This window comes from Empidonax traillii, unplaced genomic scaffold (assembly GCF_003031625.1).
Source record: "Empidonax traillii isolate 1590-97213 ecotype Southwest subspecies unplaced genomic scaffold, ASM303162v1 scaffold842:size270541, whole genome shotgun sequence".
In the NCBI taxonomy this organism is placed as follows: Eukaryota; Metazoa; Chordata; class Aves; order Passeriformes; family Tyrannidae; genus Empidonax; species Empidonax traillii.
The window spans coordinates 1-6,327 of NW_020956035.1; the positions used below are offsets into that span (position 1 = coordinate 1).

The 6,327-nt window shown below is 42.3% G+C and overlaps 1 long non-coding RNA gene across 5 annotated transcripts in view; it reads right to left on the reverse strand.

Annotated features, from left to right (window-relative positions):
- Positions 1 to 319: 319 nt before the first annotated feature.
- LOC114066981 overlaps positions 320 to 6,327 on the reverse strand; it is a 17,658-nt gene continuing 11,650 nt past the window's right edge. For 3 of the 5 annotated variants that reach the window (XR_003573280.1, XR_003573279.1, XR_003573283.1), the window contains 3 exons: positions 4,231 to 4,545; positions 1,429 to 1,585; positions 320 to 797 (listed from right to left, as the gene is read on the reverse strand). This is a non-coding gene — a long non-coding RNA (uncharacterized LOC114066981). The remainder of the gene's footprint in view (positions 798 to 1,428; positions 1,586 to 4,230; positions 4,546 to 6,327) is intronic. The other 2 variants (XR_003573282.1, XR_003573281.1) reach the window with 1 other exon arrangement.

Genomic DNA, 6,327 nt, shown 5'->3' on the forward strand with positions numbered 1-6,327 from the left:
TACTACTTACCCCCAGAGGAAGGGCAAGTATTGTCAAGTAAAAATGTGGAGTTTGGGTGCTTAGGGTATGCAAATGTGAGACTTAGTCAAAGCAATTAGCTGAGTAACTATTCAGCTTCAATTGTTTTCCTACCCTGTTTCCAGGCTGTGACTAACACTCGCAGTGATACACACCCAGCCTTTTCCAGCATTCACAACCGGTATACTGAGCGTTGGCCACAACTGCCTGGGATGAGGAACAACCACAGAGTCCATTTCTGGGTTCAATCATTGCACGTCTACAAGTCAAATTTTAAAACAAAAGCAACACACATATAAATGCTTTGTAGGTACTAGTTTTTCCTTTAAACTTTGACTGTCCATGTTCTGATTCAAGTGTTTCTCACTGTTCTTTACACTGACCAGCTCTGCTGTGGGAATAGGAGCTGCTCATAACTAAGTCCTAAATTTTTTTAAAGCAAGTCTGTATTTCTAAAATTGTTTAAAGTGTTTGATAAAAGAATTTCTCAACAAGATGTTAAATAACACAGAAGAGGGAGGCCAGATGAGACTTGAAAACACATGCAGATTGACTGTGCTATAAAACAGATTAACAAGATCATTAGTGGCTAGAAATTGAGGCTTGCCTCAGGCTGGCAGCAGAAAGGCCACAGTTTTCTGATCCTGTGGCCTCAGAAACATCCCAACACCCAGTTCAACCTTTTTTGTCCTCGTGCCACATTGTGTCACTCCTCAATCTTCCCAGTTCCAGCTCCTGGCAGGGCCATGCTGTGAACCAGATCAGGGGACCTGTTCCACTGAAAAATAAGAGTAAAAAGCATCAGAAAATAAAAATAATTTCACGATCTAATTCATGGCACACACCCCGCACCTTGGAGGTGGTACACTGAATGGTGGAGCTGAATTCCTTCCATCTGTACCACCTCCCATGTCATCCTGACATCAAACCCCAGCCCAGCCCAACCAAGGACACAGAGAAGGTGACTGCAGTAGCAGGGGATCTGAGGGATAAGGAAAGAGAGCAAAGGGCTTATTTGGGTTAGAAGATGGCTACAGGGAACCCTGGAAAAACAGGATATTTTCAACTGGATCATGAGGAGCAAAGCCAGAGAATATCTGTAGGACTGGAGTGAGGACAAGTCCTGCTTGTTTGGACATGAGGAATATAAAAAGTGGCAGGAGCCTTCTGAGCTTGAAGAGCTGGGGAAGGACGTCACTACAGCAACACCAAAGCATCAACTGCAAACACTGTGTTTATCCAAACCGTAAAGAACAATTTTAAACAAGAAGAGGTTTCAAAACTGTGTTTAGCTAGAAGATCTGTGTGGGAGAGGGGTGGATACCTTTGGACTGTGTTAATAATTAAGTGGAGGAGTGTGTTAAAGCCTATGGAATGGACAGCATGGTAGTAAAAATACCGTGACTCACCAAAGCTGGAGGTTAGCAAACAGGCACAAGTAAACAAAATTGCACATGACAGATCCTTGTGCAGCTAGGCCCATCTCTCCTTAGTGAAACCAAGGCTGAGATACTCTATTCACTTCTGGAAACCTCATGACCTCATGGAAATCACTTGATACTGAACCTGCAAGAAATAAAAATTGTCTTGTTCAGAATTAGATGAAAATCCAGCATGTTTTCCAAAGCTTTCCTATAAATTTGCAATTTACAGGGTATTTTCCACTTTTATTCTCTTAATAATACCTGAGCTAATGTCTTGCCCGTTAAAAAAAAAAAAACATGAAGAAACCTGCTTTTCTTAGATCATTTCACTCACTCCAAATGCAGTGAGAGCCAGAAGAAAAATCTGGATATATGGTTTAAAAGGGGCAACTGCAAGAACTTTTCCAAGCAGCAGGCCTGTGAAGTCTGCTTTTCTGCATACTCATGTCATCAGAGGTTTAGTTTTTAACTGAGTTATTTTAAAGGACTTTCCCCATACCTTAAAAAAGTTATCAGCTTTTGCATAAATTAATATAATTCTCTCCCCTTCTCCCTGTTTACCTCCTGTTTACGGCTTGAGGTACATTTGGCTCTAGAAACTGGCAGACAAAAACCATAAGGTTTGAATGTACAGCGGCAAATCTTCCAAAGCTGGTCTCCTGCCAGCTAACTGCCTCTTGGGGTGTGCATACACTGGCTGTCTAGGTTCCCCATTCCTACAGCCAGAGCTGGAGACCCCAAAGATTTCCAAGGCACTGGGAAATGCTGAGGACAGGACAGGCAGATCACTTGATGCTGTTCCAAATGAAGTCGAGTACAAGCAGCGTCACACAAGAGCAGTTAATTAGAGCTACATCATAGAGTTTTGCATCCATTTTTAGAGTTATGTTACCAATTGCAGTTGCTTTGATTACCTAACTCGCCTGTGGGTCACTGTCCAAATATTTGTTAGAGAATACAAAATATTTGCTGTTTATCCTGGGGTTCAGCACTACAAATGTTTGTTTAATGTCCAAACTGGGATTTTCAAATGTATCTGATATCTCAGTATACCTCCAGTTTATTTCTATTTAATCTGGAAAGAAAAGAGAACTTGTCAGTATATACCTACCCTACCTATCTCATCCTGAAATGTTTACATTCTGGGAGTTTGCCTGTTGGAGCTGTGTAAAAGGTAAAGTGTCCTGTCACTCTCCCACATGCTGTCAGGTTTGTCATCGCACACAGACACGCACAAAAAGCCTCTGATGCCCCATACCCAGAGCGAGGTACCTGTGCCACTGAAAACAGGGGTGAGGGTATGGCACTGTTATTACAGGGCAAATGAGGCCAGATTAACTGGGGGTGTGAGTGTGCTGACATCACCTAATTACTCGGTGGTAGAATTACAAGTGCTGTCTCTCTGGTTTGGATTGTACAGTTAGATTAGCTATTACCTATGACTGTGCTCTAAGACAAGCACTTTGCTCTAAGTAAAAACAAACCCAAGCCTTTTTGGTTTGTTTTTTTTTTGACCCAATAAAGCTTCAATTACAACACGAACTGAAAAAAAATCTCTATTTTTCTTATTAAGGGCAATGCCACAGGCTAACATCAGGAAACTGAGTCAGGAAGAAATCCTCAAAGTGAGGTGTCACAGGCTACAGATCTGCACTTCAGGGTGTCCTGGCAGCAGCTCAGCACTGCTGAAAATGGAAAATCCCACTCTCTCCTCCTACCCTTCCTTCAGGCACAGGCTCCACTATTTACTGTCTTTGGGCTTTGGTATATTTGGTTTTTTTGAAGCCCCCAAAAAGACTGGCCACTTGTCTGTAGGTTAGTGAGTTGTGTTGCCTCATCTGGAAGCCACAGAAGACCAGAGGTGGCACAAGGGCAAGGAGAGGACACAGGAGAGGGGCAGGAGGAACCCAGACCTTACCCCTTGCAGTTGCAATGGGTTACCTCATTTCACCTGTTTGTTAAACCACAGCTTGGAAGAAGGTGGTTAAGGCCACTCACTTTGGATATTTAAAAACAGATCAAAGAGTGGCTGAAATCCCTCCTGGGTCCTTTGGTTTCCCACTGTATCAATATTGGTTTTATTCCTCTTTTCTTCCCCCCACGTTTAAAACCCTTGACTGGGGCAATGTCACTCTTAACAAGCATCCTCCGTCCCTTCCTGCTCTCTTTGTATCAGTCCTTCAAGCTCTATTTCTTTTGCAAACTTTTTTTTTTTTTTTCCGATTAGTCAACTCTTCATTGACTGCTATAAATGTAATTATGTTTGAATTCTTGCTCCTATTTACCTCACTATTCCGTTCTTTGGGGCTAGATTTTAGCATTTCAGTTTTGTAGAGTGCTGTTTGCTAATGCATAGCTAAAGACCCTAAGACAGCTTTTCAACTTTCATTTGCTCTTTAAGAAAAAATTTGAGTCAGTCATTATCCCACTATCAATCCCAAGAACTATATGCAGAAAAATATGATCTATTACATAAATAAAGGTGAACCATACATTCAAAAAATCAGACTGGAATACTGGAATCAAAATGTACTTAGTCCAGACCCAATGAATCTCTGATTAAAAATATAATAAAATACTGATTTCCCCCCCTCAAACTCTGTAAAATCCTACAAGAGCCCAGTTGAAACAACCAACAGTTTTTCACCATTTTTTCTGTTTCTATCTTTTATGTTTTTCACTCCAGAAATAAGAACTTTACAGCTGGCATGTATATTACACTAACGATGCTTTGATTTAGAAATACAACTGACAGATGTTAAATTAATCTAGTCAGATTTGAGTTACCTTTGAGACCTAGCTACAGTGTTTTCTTCTGGAAGGTATGCACATTTTTTTGCCCCCATGGTTCGTGAAAGTCAGGATGTCTTTCAACAGTGATGTTTTACTCAGATATCCACTCATGTCCCTAAATTAGAAAGATGTGTATTGTTCTATCGGAGAATGTACTTTGAAATCAGTTTTAGATTTGGTTGCTGATCTGGTGGCCCTGCTTTTCTCTTCTGTAAACAGTGATAAATAGTTTCCAGCGGGCCCAAAAACAGCAAGGCTCTTCACTAAATAGCCTGCAGGTAGAATTACTCTGTGTTGAAGGGACAACTCCTACAGTAAAAGAGAAGTTTGATAACACAAATGTATGAATGCACCGAATGCTTCCTGCAACATACCCCGTGTGCAGCTCTCTGAACTGGGACAGCTGAACTGGACACCCCTCCAGCAGGAGCGGCAGGTTGTACCCAGGGCAGTCTGTACCTGGCACGAGGTTTCTGATAAGCTCCTGGATACCAGAAAGATTATTGAGCAAATACATTTGATACAGTAGGCTACTATTTTATCTTGTTTATTCCATTCCTGATCACAAGTCATCACAGCACTAGTAAAAATTAGGTTATTCAATTCTAGGACTTTGTTGCTCCAACAGAATGAAAACATAGTTTTAAAAGATATTCAGGTACCTTAGGAAAAACCTCCGCCTTTACTGGCTGGATTAATCACTTGGAGCAATGTGCTAAATACACTGAGCCGTTCTTTTTGTGGAACACGAGGATCAAGCCTTGATTCTTGGCAGCCACATCGTTCATGCCACGCATACTGGAACCCACCGCTGTTATTTTTTATTCCTCACGGGACAGCAGAGTGCTCCACAGCAAATAAAGGGACAGCTCCTCCCAGAAGGGCTTATGCTCCAGCAGCAGAGAACTCCCAGGAACTGGGGGACACAAGGGTCACGGTAAAGGTCATGATGAAAGCTTGATGTGGCACCTATGTTTTGAACTCTGTGTGGGACCTGGCATGCTGCAGCAATTTTTATGGGTGGTGTTCAGACTGAGGCGCAGTATTAAAAGAAGAAAAAAATGGACTGCTGAGACTCACCAGATGCAGAGACATTGTGGAGGAAAGAAACGGAGACCTTCAAATCGTTCTCTTTTGACAGTGAGGAACTTCGAGGGGAGCCTGCAGGCAGAATGGCTATCAGTATTTCCACCCTTTTGTGTCTATCAGTACCCTGCAACCTGTCCATCCCGTACCCGGGAGCAGGTTTTACCTACTTTTGGGGGGAATTATGTGAGACAAAAGTGTTGGGGTTATTTTTGCCTTGCCAGATTGACTGCTGTAGAAGAGACTAAGCCAGAAAGCTATTTTATAAAACCATAAAACTCAGGAAATTTTCATTCTTGCTGTCCTCTCTTATTGCTGCCAAAAAGTATCTGTGGCAGCAAAACTGCAGCTGATGGGAGGTAAGTTCTCCTGCAAACCACATAAATCAGTCATGTATCACCCCTTTGTCAGAAGTAACATATATGGATGCAAGTATTTCTTGTGTATATTCACCTCTGACTGATGTGTCTGCAACTGAGCGAAAATTTAGAGAGGAAGGCAGAAGCAGGGAACACATTGCTGCACATGAACCCTTCTAGCATTACATGCATTAAAAAAGCATTGTTTTCAGAAAAAGAAGAAAGACTAATAACCACCTGCAGTGGCTTAGCTTTACAAAGTGCAGCCGTCTGGTGTGAACAGAGCTACTCTTCCTACTTGTCAGCACACACAGACACCGTGCCCCGCTCACCCCCAGGACTGTGCAGTCAGCAGCAGGGTTTTTTAAGGATTCAGCCCTGCAGAAAACAGCTGTAACAAGTGCAGTTCTTTCCTACTCCTCCCCGTGGTGTGTTACTGCTTTCCTTATCCTGGCAACATAAATGAGGCATCTTTTTGCCAAGTTCATAGCAGAGGAGGGAGAGTGACTTTCTCTTACTGCCCTCCTGCCTGGATACAGAGATCATCAAGTGGTTCAGGTTGGAAGGGACCTTAAAGATCATCTAGTTCCAACCTTGCTGCTGTTAAGAAACAAAGGGAAAAGCTGTCCATGAGGATAAGCCTTTG